We start from the raw sequence: 16,278 nt of genomic DNA, 5'->3' as shown, positions 1-16,278 counted from the left end.
AATTAACAAATTTAATTTAAATAATTTATAATAATTATAATTAATAATAATAATAATTTATAATATTATAAATAAATTATAATTACATTTAATAATAATATTAATTGATATTTCTTTTTTATTAATTCATGAATAAAATATTAATTGCGATTATAATAATTAATTAATGTCAATTAATATTATTTTTTACATATTGATATTTGTAACAGAATGTCAATAATTATTCTGAATTAAAAAAATTATTGAATTTTTATTTTACATACAAAAAAAAGAAAATGTTAATTATTTATTTACTTTACTAATTACTACAATATTTAGACAATTTAAACTTTCATTTTAAATTTAAAATAAAAAAGAAAAATGTTTTAAAATTATTTAAAATCATTAATAACTCAATAATGAAAAAATAATAAATAATTAATTTATATTTCCTTATTTACTTGTCTTAATTACAAATTGAAGAATTTAACTCGAAAAATTTTAAATTGTTTATCAGATAATAATTTAATTATAAATAAATTCGACGAAATTGAGAAAAAAAGGAAATTTGGAAATCCCCGCTTCGTCAAATTAATTAACGAAACATATTTTCTTTTTCTTAACTAGCCAACTCTATCTAAATAAAGAATTTAAAACAGTGCAAATTATCAAAAAAAAAAAATTTGTAATTCCCCATTTTAATCGAAACGTTTTCCCCCTTTGTTCTCATTTGAAAAAAATACATTTCTTTTAATTCTTGTAAAAAAATTAAAAAACAAAATTTGTTAATTAATAATAATAATATTAATTAATAATTATTTTTCAAAATTAATTAATATTAATTAATTATTATTATTCAGGAATAATACTTGAATTGAATAATCTATATATTTTTTATTCAAAAGAATAGATAATTAAATTTTTATTTTGAATACAAAAATACAGAAGTTTTCTATTTACTTGTATTTTTTATCAATTAATTCAATTAAAAGTAATTAAAAAATATTTTAACTTCCATTTCTAGTTGAAAATTTCACCAAAAAACATTTTATAATTAAAATTAATAACTCAATAGAAGAAAAAAAAATATTGACCAATAATTTAATTGGAAAAGAAATTAATTTGCAAAGTGCAAAGATACATTCCCGACCAACCTCCCCTCTAAAAACCTATTTTCTATATGAGTCGAGAAAAATTACATAATTCCTGATAGCGTCGTCATTAGTCGAAATGGATTTTTCTTCTGCTCCCTTCTTTCTTCTTATTCTTCTCTATTTTTTACCAATTCTCTCTTTCTCTCTTTTTTTTACCTTTTGTCTAGAGATGCGTGACCTTCCACTATATAACACTCTATATATATGTTATATAAATTTTATGCCCTTTGAGCAATCATATGGTGGTTTTAAATTATTAAAAAAAAAATGAAAAGAAAAGAAAGAGAAAAAATCCCTCGGTTTGGAAATGTTTTTTTTTGTGGAATTATAAACGAAGTAGCGTCGCACTTTCTCGTTTTCCAACCCCTCCTTATGGAAGACCTTAACCATTTCCCCTTCTCGATTGGACGTCTCGTCTACCCTTCGCGAAATCACGCTACTGCTCACAAGGAAATTAAAGACCCCTCTCCGTCCCTTCCCAAATATCCGCTTCTTGCCGCTTTATACGCTGCCCCGCGTACAAATCTCAAGCGAGTTGTGTAATGAATTTTCAAAAACCGTTTTCAACCAACGTGCGCAAAAAAAGATTTATATTTTAGGACAATTTTTTGTTGTGTCTTTTTGTATTTTATTTTACGATATTTTCCTTTTTTCCAGAAATTTTTTTGTTTTTCTAGTTGTTTTTATGATCTTTTAGTTGTTTTTTTTAATTTATATTGAATTTTTTACGAAGTTTTATTACTATTGCGCCTCCTGGTGACGGCGTCTTTAACTACGGAGCGCCTCCTGGCGGTGGCGTCTTTAACTACAGAGCGCCTCCTAGCGGTAGCGTCTTTAATTACCCAGCGTCCCCTAGTCATGGTTTCTTAAATAAAACAGCGCCTCCTGGTGATGGCGTCTTCAATTACGGATCTTCTTTTAATACAATGTTTAATCTTCTTAACTTTATTCATCCCCTATGATTTTATTTCATATTTAGTAGAAATAGTAAAAATAGTATAAAATAAACAAAAAAAACAGAACAATATTTCAATATTTTGTTTTCTAATTTAAATCCGTTTAACATTAAATAGAGAACAATAAACAAGCAAAAATATTTATTTATAAACAATAATAATGAGAAAATAAATTATTAATGTATTATGAGAGTTTGAGGACGCCACCACCAGATGGCTGTGTCATAGGACACAGCCATCTGGTGGTGGCGTCCTCAAACTTTAAGGCGCCAACTGGTGGTAGCGTCCATAATTAAAAGCAACTGAATGACTCCTTGAAATCGGAAAATTTATAAAGAAAAGGGATGTTTCTATAAATTTCGCAAAATTTTTCTTATTATTCTTCTTTAATAAAAAAAGCTCCAAATTGATGAATAATAAAAGCCCAAATTTAATAATCGCAGTTTGCTTAAAAAATCCCAAATTGGGAAAAAAATTGTCAAGACCAGCGACATTTTTCAAGGAACAAATTTTTTCAAAATCGAAAATAAATTAAAAAAAAGTTTTGACGACTTCCGTGTTTCGGAAGAAGCTCTTCTTTAATAAAAAAAGCTCGAATTTAATGGAGAAAAGCACAAATTTGATATTCAACTCCAAAAATTGTTTTAAAAAAGCATTTTCAAGACCAGCGTCGTGTTTGAAGATACAAATTTTTTCTGAATTGGAAATAAATTCTAAGAAAGTTCTGAGAACCTCTGGGTTTCGGAAAAAGCTCCCATTGGATGGAAAAAAATTGTTATTAAATTTAATATTATTGAAATAAAAAACGTGGCAGAATTTGCATCGAATCTCCACGGAAATTCCATGGAATTTCCAGAGGTTACATCCATGGAATTTCCAGGGGTTACATTCATGAATTTTTTTCACGTGCCTTTTGTCAATTAACCCAACCTTGTTGAGTAAAATTTTTAAACTTTCGAAAATTTCATTCAATATTTAAGTTTAGGTGGTTAACAGAAGGGAAAGTTAAAAATTTAACTCTTCAGGGTTGGGCAGCTGACATGATGTTGTCAACTTACTTCGCAGGGCGGTGGCGTCCTGAACTACGATGACGCTCCCTCTGACGATGGCGTCACTAACTAAAAGTCTTCTCTTTCTTTCATTTATAACCTAAAAAAATGTATATTTAAAAATTAAGAATCAGGTTAATTCTAACCAGTTTATTAGTTTTTTTTTATACTTTTTGAATGTTTTTTAGAATATTTTTTTGAAATATTACTTCTTTTGAAATATTTTTTGAAAATATTACTTTTTTTGAATATTTTTTGGAAATATTACTTTTTTGGAAATATTACTTTATTCGCTTGATTAAGGTAACTGATTGATGGTAATTCTGACTCGAGGACACAATCCAATTCTGTCTTCTAATCTTCGATTCTCAGAGGAGCTAAATCTGCGTTTGGACTCGGAGAGTGAGAGAGGAAGAGAGGAAGAGAGAGAGAGAGAGATGATGAGACTTTGGAAGTAATTTGGGTTGAGAGGCAAGGGGATACTTTTAGGAAGAGAGTGAGAGAGAGAGAGAGACTAAGGGCATAACTCGCTGACGAGATTATAATCAGGCAGCATGGATTAAAGCCGTAGCTGCTCTTCGTTGTCGAACTGCATAGGCAGAGCTTTTGCGCTTCGCCCGTCGACAGCGTCGTCATTTGGGCTGCTTATAATCTCAACCCCCCAAAGGCTGAGAGGGTGGGCTTTCGTTAATAGCGTCAACCCATCAACCTTTGAGCTCACAACTACCTATAAACATCCTTTTATTTTGCTGAAAAATATAAATTTCTCTCATCCTCTAGAAAAAAAATTTACCTATACTATACATTTTAAACCACTTCACTCTAATTAATAATATTACTAAAAAAATTTTCCATCTTCGAAATTAATTTTCCTAGTCTATAACTATATATAAATTTTAATATACATTTTATACTATCTCGTATATAGTAACTATATAGTTCACTATTATAGATAGCGTCATAAACACAGTTCATGGTTACTCACGTGTCACCACCAGATGGTACTATAAACAGTCTTGTACAGTTAATTTTACCTCCAGCCAATCCGAATCTATCGAAAAATAAAATGAAACTTTGCTCTAAAAACAAAAAAGAAAAAAGAGCTCTTAGAGTTAAAAGCATTCTTTTTTTTCTAAACATTGAAAGCATCCATCTTGTTTTCCAAAGTCGAAAAAAAGTGGTTGCACTTTAAAAAACAAAGTAGTTTGACGTTACTTTCGTGCGTCACATTAGGAAAAAAAGTGGAGTGTAGAGAAAAAAAAAGGACGAAAGATTTTTTGCATTTAGTGCAATTTTTGCATGCTTATATTGGGCAAGGAGGGAGGGAAAATATATTCAGGTTAGTGGAAGAGACAGAGAGGGTGAGATGAAGAGGGAGATGGCGAATCGTAATTACGACGCGTTCCGCTTCCGCGGTTTCGACTTCGTAATGTGTACTTACTCTGAACGTAACATTTGCACGTGTGCACAAGTGAGCATACACACATAAACATCTAAGTACACTTACACTTATGTGTGGACTTATATGTATAAATATATATATATATATATATCTGTATCTATTGAATGTACACATCCAGAGTTTCAACGAGTTTCCTACTCACTGGTATAGTTTACTTTAGCCGAAGCGTACGTTTGAGAAACTTAGACCAAGCTTTGTGTTCGAGAATTAGAAAAAAAAATTCTCTTTGACCTTATTTCTAATGAAGAAAATGTTTTTTGTTTAGAAAACGGTAAGACGTATTCAAGTAAATTATTTCCCCTTGCGGTGGCGTCATTAACTAAAATGTCCCCCCCCCCTAGTGATGGCGTTCTGAACTACACGCTTCCAAACTATACAGGTAACTGCTTAGGGGTCATTCACAAACTACGTCACGCTTTGTCAGACTAATTTTTACCCCCTCCCCTCCCCATTCGTCACATTTTTTACATAAAAAATAATTCTTTTTCCACATTTCGTCACACACAGCTTGACACCCCCCTCTCCCTTAAAAGTGTGGCGTAGTTTGTGAACGACCCCTTATATGCTGTTCCTAAGGTTAGTTTTCTGTTTTCATAGCAGAGGCAGAAAAAATAAGGTAACAAACCCTGGCGGTGGCGTCCTAAACTTAAACTAAAAATAAAGATAAAGTAAATATTAACTGTTAATGATTTCTGTAATTTAGATGCGTAAAAGAATTCGTAAAAGTAATTCCAATTCGCCTAGTTGTAGTTTCTTTAAAATAGACTTTGCACTCGATAATTAATTTTAAAAAAGTAGCAAAAAATTAAATTCAAACTAAAAAAAAGTAGCTAAAAAGTAGCCATCAAAAAATTAAACTTGACGACAAAAAAAATCGTTTTAGACACTTTACAAAACTGACAAAAATTCCATTCTATATTTTATTTTTCTGAATTTTATTACTCATAAAAGAATTTAAATATTTATTTATACAAATAATTTAATTCTTGCAAAGTATTTTATTTAAAAAAAATAACTGATTTCTTTCGACAAAATTTATGAAAATTCTAATTTAAATAAATGAATTCATGAGAAATTTTTATTATTCATGAAAAGAATTGAATTCTTAGGAAGATTTTTAGAAAAATTTTTTTAAATAATTGAATTTTGTTGGGAAATTTTAGGAAAATAGTAAATATTGAGAATCATTGAATAGAAAATATTTTTTTTTTAATAATTAAATTTTACAAAGAATTCTATTAACATTTTTGACAATAATAATTGAATGTCTGTGTGGCATTTTATTAAATTATTTTGAAAATAATTGAATTTCTAAAAAGAATTTTATTAATCATGAAAATAATTGAATTCTTGCGATCGATTTTATTAGAATTTTTAAAAATAATTGAAATTTTAAGAAGAAATTTATTACTTTTAAAAATAATTGAATTCTTGTGATGAATATTGTTATTTATGAAAATAATTGAATTTTGCAAAGAATTTTATTAAAATGCCTCAAAATAATTGAATTTTCGGGAATAATATTTCGTTATTTATTGACATAATTCAATTCTTTTGAAGAATTATTTATATAAATAATTGAATTCTTAGAATAGATTTTATTTAAATCTAAAAAAATAATTGAATTATTTCAAAAAAAATTAATAAAAGTTGTATTTGAAATAATTGATTTCTTTCTAGCAATTTTATTAAAATATTTAAAATTAATTTAATTCCTAAGAAGCATTTTATTATTCATAAAAATAATTGAATTCTTGCGAACGATTAAAAATAATTGAATTCTTCTGATGAATATTGATATTTATGAAAATAAATGAATTTTGCATAAAATTTTATTGAAATGCCTCAAAATAATTGAATTCTCAATACTAATTTTTTTATTTATCAACATAATTGAATTCTTTCGAAGAATTATTCATGTAAATAATTGGATTCTTGGAAAGAATTTTATTAAAATCTAAAAGAATAATTAAATTATTTAAAAAAAATTTAATTAAAATTGTATTTAAACTAATAAATTTTTTTCGAGCAATTTGATTAAAATATTCAAAAATACAAAGAATTCAATTAAAATTTTTGATAATAATTGAATTCTTGCGAACGATTTTATTAGAATTTTTTTTAAATATTTGAATTGAATAGAAGAAATTTATTAGTTTTAAAAATAATTGAATTTTGCCAAAGAATTTTATTAAAATTTGCAAAAATAATTGAATTTCGGAGAAGAATTTTATTATTTATGCAAATAATTGAATTATTGCGAGAAATTTGATTAAAACGTTTAAAAAAAATTGAATACTTCATAAGAATTTTGTAAACATTGTTTTGTAAATAATTAATTTTTTTTAAATATAATAAATAGTATGAAAATTTTATTTTAAATAATTGAATTCTTGTAAAAAAAACTTTATTTGTGAAAATAATTGAATTTTTCGATTAATTAATTTAAAATAGTATTGTATAAATAATTCGAAGTGCAGTGTAGCAGCATGTAGGGGATCTCTTGTAGTTCCCTGTTTTCATAGAAAGAGGCACTGTAGTCGATAAATGTTTGACCGCGTCATTTCTATCATAATCTTATTAGTTCGTGACTAAAATGATAAATTTTGTCACGAACTAATAACATAATGGTAGAAATAACAAAAGTTTACAAAAAGTTTATGCAAACTTGAAAAATATTTCAAGAAACCCAAGAAACATATTATTATTATATTATCTATACTGTCCTTCTGGACAGCATAGAAGCAGTTACTTGTATAATGTGACTGAAAGAACAGCATAGAAGCAGTTACCTGTATAAATGTGTTTCTTGGAATATTTCCCTACTTATTTAAAGTTTTCTTATTTTGAAGATTTAAGCAAAAAAAAAAAAATTACTAAAGATAGATTCTCTCCCCCTCCATCTGTCGATGGCGTCCTCAACTAAAACACAACTAATTTTTCAATTTCTCTCTTTCTTGAAGCACTAAATCAAAAAGCAAACAAAAATTACAACGAACTCAAATGATTTATACGCGAGGTAAATTTATTTGCCTAATTCCATTTGACGCTGAAAAAGTTTGGGATATTAAATTTTCTCTTGGTGTATGTGTGTGTGTGTGTGTGAAGGGTTTTGTGAACAATTTGACTGGACAGAGCGTCCGTGGGTATATAAAGGATCGTCGAACTACCCAAGAAAAGAAAATCCCAAAGGAATGAAGAACAAAAAAACAGAAGAGAGTGAGAGAGAAAGTGGCGATAGGTGTGGGCGAGCAAAAAGAACGCGAAAGGGGGTGAATTGGATATCGACATTGAGCTCGTTTCGTTCGCTTGCAGCTGGTACCACCTTTGAAAAATCGTCGAGATTTTTTAAAAGAAACGCGCGCGCACACGCAGACATTGAATGCTTACCCGTTCGTTTTTCTTTTTCCCAACTCACTCAGCCCTGCTTTTTTTTCTCTCTCTCTCTCTCTTTTTCCCGCGGAGAAGCGCATCTCCCAGGAATTCATTCGCAAAATCCTTTATACGTCACGAATTTCCATGTCGATGATTTATATTCATTTGTGAAAATTTTCAAAGATGTCGTATTCTCTATCGTTCTTGACCCATTTTCATTTTATTTTGTGTGGAAATTTATCTCGGGGTTTTTTTTTTATCATAAATAATATGCGGAACGTATGACAATAAATAGATGGAAACACTTCTCTCTTTTACAGTTTTCTTTTTTTTTTCCTAAAACCCTCTTTGCATTTCTACCTTGGAAGATTAATAGTCTTGGATATTATTGACATTTCCCTATACATGTCATGAAATAAATGTATTTATTTCGAAAATCTATAAAGACGTTTGTTCGTTTTTGAAGAATGAATAAATTTGATTTTTATCGTAAAAGAAGCTTTGTCAATTTCAGAAATTATAATAAATAATACTTTTTGATATTTTCGCCTAGCGGAGGCGTCCTTTACTAAAGTCACCCCTAGCGGAAGCGTCTAGAACTAATTTTTCCTTTGGCTAATTAGTTTTCCGAGGGAAAAGTTTGTTTTAAACTTTGTCCTACAGTGACAATTTGGAATGTTTTTTCGGAACCGAAAAAAAGGCAATTAAGAATCGTATATAAGTGAAGTCGGAAGGATAATTGAAGGACTAATTAGATAGACGACTCATTGCTCTCAAGAACTCTTTGAAGTTCTTTTTTTTGTATTTTATTCATTAACTTCTCCACCTTTCATTTCTCCTTACTCTCTTTCTTGTTATGATATGCTAATTACTAATTTGTTTCATTGCTCGCATTGGAGAAGTCCAGTTTTACTTTTTAAAGAGAACTTTTCAAGCGCACTTCAATTGCATCGAAATTCCATGTTTACGATATTCAAATAATTCTTTCTTTCTTCATCGGACTTTATAAATTAAAATTAGTTCCTCAAAGTGAAAATTCAAATGTTCAAAGTTCAATTTACATAAAATCTTTTGCTTAGGGAGGTAGGAATTTTAATCGCCTAGCGGTGGCGTCCTTAACTAAATGTTCCCCTAGCGGAAGCGTCACGAACTAATTCCGCACAAAGAAGAGAATAAATTAGAAAAAAAAATTCGATATCAAAATAGAAAAACTGGGGGAAAAAAATAGCGTCATTCTAATTAGACGTAGTCAAGAGGTTGTTCGACAATTTTCTATAAGTACACATGTTCAAGAGTTCGCCAATCGTTCATTGACGATTGAATAGTTTTACTGAATGCATTTTCCGAATAGGGTTCGTTGTACAAATAGAGCATGGCCTCTTGTTGTATCGATTTGCTTTTCAAAACTTCGACCGCCATCATCGAAATGCACGCAAAACTGGTTATATTCCAACGAGTGCCTATCCTGTTACACCACACTTGTCATTCGATTTTGTCAAATAAAAATCAGGTCAAATGAAAGGAAAAAAAAATTTTAAATTACATGAAATAGTATTGACAAAAATCTTGAGAATATTTTTGCAATCATCTTTTTTTTTTTATTCTTGTGGTATGGAAAAAAATATGACATCGTATTTCTTTTTAGAAAATGGTTTTTTGATTTGTGAGAATGTATATATCCTAGAGAGGTGATCGATATTGTAACTCAATGTCCCAGGAGTGATATATACATATATATGTTGAATAGTTGAGACTGTATTTGTAGGATGTAAACACGCGCGCGAGGGTTTTCAACCAGTAACTCTAACTCTGTGGAAGACACATCCATCTCTCTTGACAATCCCTTTTTGCATCCCTCCATTCCTCGACTATAGTCCAACCTCTTTTTCCGACCGTCGCTTTAGGGATTTTCGTCTCGCAATTTATCATCCGCCGATTCATTTGCACTGAGATTCCCCAACTCGCGATGCTCTCTCTCTCACTCTCTGAAATGCAAACGAATCGATGTTTGTATTGTTTTCGACTTTTAGCGATGCAAAAGTCGAAGAAGACGACGAATAAAAAAGTAAAACGTTTCTTCAATCCATTCAAATTACTTTGGGAAACATTTATTTTTCTAAAAATTGTTTTTAAGTTCAGGAATAAAAAAAACGCCATCTAGTGGTGGCGTCCTTAACTAAAAGTTGTTTTGACAATAGAAAAATTGCTGCTTTCTAGGTTAATTACTTTTTAAACTTTATTTTATTGTTATGTTGTCCGAAAGCGAGCTGAAAGTGATGTTTTAGAGAAAAGTAGTGACTCCCTCTGTCGGTGGCGTCCTTAACTATAATAATTTCTTCGATTGAATCGGATTTTAAAAACTGTTCTGGGAAAATCTTTCGTGAAATCATTCTGCTTAGAACTTGAAATTAATTTATCCGAAAAGGACAAAAAACCGTTGCGCCATCTGTCGAAGGCGTCCTGGAACTAAACAAAATTTTTTAGAGCCTCACTGCTGGGTGTCGAAATTTTTGACTAATCTTTCATTTAAAGAAACTACAACTAGGCGAATTGGAATTTATAATTAAGAACCTAAATTACAAAAAATAATTAACTTCACAATAACTACTTTATAATTTTTAGTTTACTAAGTTCATGACGCCACCGCCAGGGTGTGTTATCTAAGTTTCTTCAAATTCTTTTTCATGAAAAATAATAGTAGATAAAGTTTACATTTAGCAATTGCAGTTAAGAAAAAAAAATTTTTGTAACAAATTAATATTCAATATTTTAGTTAAAGACGCCGTCGACAGGTTTAGGTAACATTTTTTTAAATTTTCATTCATTGCAAATAATAGAAATTAATTTTACCATTAGAAAGGAAAGCTAAAACAATGACGAATTTTATAAAAAAATTATTCCATTTTTCTTTTAGTTATTAGTTGAGGACGCCACCGCTAGGCGTCGCGTCACTGATACTGATATTTTATAAATTTTAAAAAGTGACTATTAATTTTAACTACTCTATTAATTTCCTACATTTATTTAGTTCAAGACGCCATCGCTAGGTGGCAGTTATCCAAAGTATTTTTTAATTTCTTTTCGTTTAAAGTAAAAAGCAGATTTTTATTTCGAAATTGGAAACCTAAATCACAAAAATAACTATTAATTATACAGTTAATAACTACTTTATTAATTTTTTATATTTGCTTAGTTCAGGACGCCACCGCTGAGTGGGAAAATTCTAAAAAAAACAGAAATAGTAGCTTTTAGTCGCTGAAATCTAAAAAAAAGTATCTAAATAGTAGCTTAACGTAAAAAAAGGTAGTAAATAGTAGTTGATGAGTTCGAAACTTGATTATTATTTACTAATTAATCCTAAAAGCATAACAATTTTGAATTTTCATCTATTTTTTATATAAAACGAGGAAAACGGCGGAATATTTGTTTCTAGTTAGGGACGCCACCGCTAGATGGCATCCAATCGATCCGACTGTTCGCCATCTATCGGTGGCGTCCCTGTACTACTCTCTTCGTAATTCACGTCCTCCCTAACAATAAAGACGAACAGGAAAGAAAAAAATTACTTCCGGATATTGATAAAATGAGAAAATGAGGAGAAAGAACGTTTTTCGAAAGGTTGTTTACTCTGTTCTAAATTTCTAAAGTCGACCCCAGTAAACGTTTCGCCGCGCGTCGAATGAGATTCTATTTTGAGCGGCACATTATCATCCTCGTGAAATGAGGAAGGGGTCAGGAGGTGATGGGTGTTTGGGTAAAAGGTGAAAAGTACACTTAAAGCAGCACTTTGGGATTAGGGCAAAAAGCTACTTGCAACCAAAGACGATGAGACGACGACAACGACGACAGAGTCCGACACTTACGCAACCGACCTATTATTCTTCCCCTAAGACTTATGCGTGGCAGCTGCAAACGGGCTGCTACTGCACGGCTCAAGGCGCATTTATGTCACGGAGTAACCTCGACGTACCGTCTAGCCAGTCCATTTTATCTATAGATCGTTATCTCCAAGGCCTAGTTTTCACATCTCTGAAATTTACTATACATTCGAAAAATCGTTGGATTTTCCGATTTTTTCAGTAAATTAAAATTTACCTCCTTTTTCTTCAGAATCTATTTTCTTTAAAACCATTTTTTTCTTTATTCATTTTGTTTGAAGAAGGTTATCTTTTTTTCGTTTGCAAATTTTTCTTTTTACTAGAGTGAGTAATAAATTTGAAGCATAAGTCAAGAATAGTGACCTGTTTATTCAGAAAACATTTTCTATTCAATAGAGTCTGCTAACATTTTCTTCACCGTTAACACTCGATAAATCAAAGTTAATTCACAATATTCGAGCCACGGAGCTTGTTTGTTGAGAATTACACTCGTGCATCCATCACTCGAACGTATAGAAATAGGATATTGACCTTTTGATGAGTTGAAGATACGGGGAAAACTTTACTTTTATTATACAATATGATGGAAAAAGCGCCACGTAGCGATAGCGTCCTGAACTATAGTTTAGGACGCCACCGCTACGCGTCGCTCATTACTTTTATGAAATAAAAAATAAAATAAACAGGATGAAAATTAATTTAGAATAACACATTCAAAAAAATTTTCTCAAAAATCAATTATTTAACAAAATTTTTATGCAATTCTTCACAATAATTCAATTTCTTTAACTAATAATAACATTTTTCATAAAACTTCAATTATTTAAAAAGTTTTTGATAAAATTCTATGCAAGAATTCAATTATTTTCATAAATAGTAAAATTCATTGAAGAAATTTAATTATTTTTGATACTATTTTAAATAAATTAATCGAAAAATTCAATTATTTTCACAAATAAAATTTTCCGCGAGAATTCAATTATTTTTAATAATAACCAAATTTTTCACAGATATTCCATTCTTTTTCAACGTTTTAATAAAATTTTTCGCAATAATTGAATTATTTTCATAAATAATAAAATTTTTCTCAGGAATTCAATTATTTTAGAAAATTTTAATAAAATTCTTAGCAACTATTCAATTATTTTCAAAAATTATTATACGTATAATTTATCGCTGAATTTCAATAAATTATTTTTAATACAATTTTATAGGAATTGCTCGAGAATTGTAATTACTCTTAAAAATTGAATTTCAATTCTTTGCAAAAAAATCAATTATTTAAAAAAAATGTTTTTTTTTAAATTTTTTGGAAGAATTCAATTATTTACAAAAATATTAAAATCGTTCACAAGAATTCAATTATTTTCAAATATTTTAATAAAATTTTTCGAAAGAAATCAATTATTTTAAATAAAATTTTAATTAGAATGTTTTGAAATAATTTTTCAAAAGAATTCAATATTATATAATAGCGACATATGTCGATAAATAAAAAAATTATTCTAGAAAATTCAATTATTTTCAGGTATTTTAATAAAATTCTTTGCAAAATTCAATTATTTTTAAAAATAGCAATATTCATCACAAGAATTCAATTATTTTTAAATGTAATAAATTTCTTCTTGAAAATTCAATTGTTTTTAAAAATTCTAATAAAATTGTTCACAGGAATTCAATTATTTTTAAATATTTTAATTAAATTTGTCGAAAGTTGTCAATTATTTTAAATACAATTTTAATTAAATTTTTTTGAAATAATTCAATTATTTTTTAAAATTTTAATAAAATTTTGTCTAAGAATTTAATTAATTACACAAATAATTTTTCGACGGAATTCAATTATGTCGATAACTAAAAAAAAATTATTCTAGAAAATTCAATTATTTTGAGGCATTTTAATAAAATTTTTTGCAAAATTCAATTATTTTCATACATAACAATATTCATCACAAGAATTCAATTATTTTTAAATGTAATAAATTTCTTCTTGAAAATTCAATTATTTTAAAAAATTCTAATGCAATCGTTCTCAAGAATTCAATTATTTTAATAAGTAATACAATGCTTTTTAGAAATTCAATTATTTTCAAAAAAATTTAATAAAGCACCACACAAACATTGGAATATTGTTAAAAATCCTAATAGAATTCTTTGTAAAATTTAATTATTTTAAAATCTTTTCGTAATTTAATGATTTTCAATATCTACTATTTTCATAAAATTTCCAAACAGAATTCAATTCTTTAAAAATATTTTTGTAAAAATCTTAGTAAGAATTCAATTCTTTTCATGAATAATATAAATTTATCAAGAATTCAATTATTTAAATTAGAATTTCCATAAAATTAGTCGAAGAAATCAATTATTTAATTTTTTTTTATAAAATTCTTCGCAAGAATTAAATTATTTTTATAAATATTTAAATTTTTTCATGAATAATAAAAGTCGTATGAATGCAATTTATTAGCAAGATAAGAAATAAGTAATTATTTTTGATGAAAATTAGGAAAAAGTCAGAAAAATAAAATATAGAATGGAATTTTTGTCAGTTTTGTAAAGTGTCTAAAACGAATTTCTTTGTCGTCAAGTTTAATTTTTTGACATATACTTTTGTACTACTTTCTTTTATTTTTAAAGATATTTTTTGTTGCTTTTTAAGAATTATTTAACGAGTGCAAAGTCTGTAATAATATTATCAATAACCGGAAGTATTTTTTTTCCTTTTTTCTTCGTCTTATTGTTAGGGAGGACTTAAATAACGGAGAGAGTAGTACCGGGACGCCACCGGTAGATGGCGAACAGTCTGAACGGTTTGCCATCTGGTGGTGGCGTCCCTAACTTAATAGCAAATACCTATTTCGTTTTTTTCCTCGCTTTGAATAAAAAATAGATAATAATTAAAAATTGCTATACTTTTAGAATTAATAAGTAAATAATAATTTAATGTTAAAAATACGTAAATGGACAATAATTTCTTAATTCAGGAAGTTTTTTCAATTTGGAAAAAGTCAGGGATCGGAACCAAGAATCGCTCTCTAGCGGTGGCGTCTTTAACTAAAGTCTCAAAAATAGTTAATGACGCCACCGCTAGAAGTCTCGTTCGACATGCAACTAGATGGTTAACGACATTAACATAAAAATAACTAATTTTGTTATTTAACTTGAACAAGAATTCATATTAAAATTGCAAATACTTCCTTAATTTGTTTTCTATCTGACAAATTGAAAATATTTTTAACTCCATGTTTAAAGTGGTTGTAATTAGAAACATCGTCACGTGTGCCTTTCACGACACACAATTTTCTCAAGGGGTATACCACACTCATCCTCTCTCTTTCTCTCTCATCGTTTCTCTTTCGCTGCGGTTCGTTTTCAGCCACGAATCCTCCCTGGAGAAAGAAGAGAGAGAGTGAGTGAGAGAGAGAGAGAGAGAAAAGGCAACTTAATTGAAACCGTCCTCGCGCTAGCGGCAACTTTACAATTCAGTCGATGATTAAATTTAAAAGTCGGCCGCTCGTCAGCCGCGAGAAACGAATTTGATTCAAAACTCGATCTTCCCACAGCGCTGACTGATTAAAGCGAAAATCCACGAAAAAAGGATGCAGTCTCGCGATCACTTTCTTCAAGCGGAATTCGCAAAATTGCTTTTCCACACAAACTTTTCTCAGGGATTCATTTACATTTCACCCGAGAGAATTTCCTGCTTGACATAATTCTGAACGAAGAAAAAAAAAATATTCAGACACACACACACACATTTTTTTATAGCGTTAATATAGAATTGATATTCAAAAATATTTTTTTAAAATTTATTTCTTTTTTCTTATGTATATATTTAACAAAATAACAATCAAATAAAAATGTTATTTAATGAACTTCCTTTTGCAAAATTGCAGTTGAATTTCGAATTTAAAATGAAACAAGGAACAAAGGTTCGTTTACGTGCAGCATCGCTCTTCTATTGACCTTTCCTAGTCAAACACGAGAATGGTGTTTTGCGTGGATTTGTCGGATAAACATTATCTATAGTGCAAAGTTACTCGCTGCACTTTAAATTGCAAGCTAAAACGAAATTCAAATTATTTTACCAACACATCCAACTTTCTCTCTCTCTCTCTCTCAAACGAATATCCGCTGTACGTTCACATTTTAACGAGAAATTAGTGACGCGCACAATTCAGAATTATATATATATATAGGCGCAGGTCTAGGGTCTCGAGGCGAGTTTTGTGACCGTTCGTCCACTTTCCATAAATCTCTCATTCGGTATTAGTTTAAATTGACGTGTGTGTTGTAAATTCAGGAAAATTCGGTATCGTCAATTCTTTTTTTTAAAATAAAGTCTGATAATAAATGCTAAAAGTGGAAGAAACGTTTTCTAATTCTAGGATTATTAGTTAGGGACGCCACCGCTAGGGGGAC

The 16,278-nt window shown here is 28.9% G+C and overlaps 1 protein-coding gene across 5 annotated transcripts in view; it reads left to right on the top strand.

The window, feature by feature from the left end:
• Positions 1–16,278, top strand: part of LOC122512820 — a 415,571-nt gene that overhangs the window by 132,909 nt on the left and 266,384 nt on the right. The window lies entirely within an intron of this gene.

Source organism: Leptopilina heterotoma, unplaced genomic scaffold, assembly GCF_015476425.1.
Source record: "Leptopilina heterotoma isolate Lh14 unplaced genomic scaffold, ASM1547642v1 Lhet_1, whole genome shotgun sequence".
Classification (NCBI taxonomy): Eukaryota; Metazoa; Arthropoda; class Insecta; order Hymenoptera; family Figitidae; genus Leptopilina; species Leptopilina heterotoma.
Note: the sequence above shows the minus strand (reverse complement) of the source record. Positions and strands in the feature narration are given on the sequence as shown.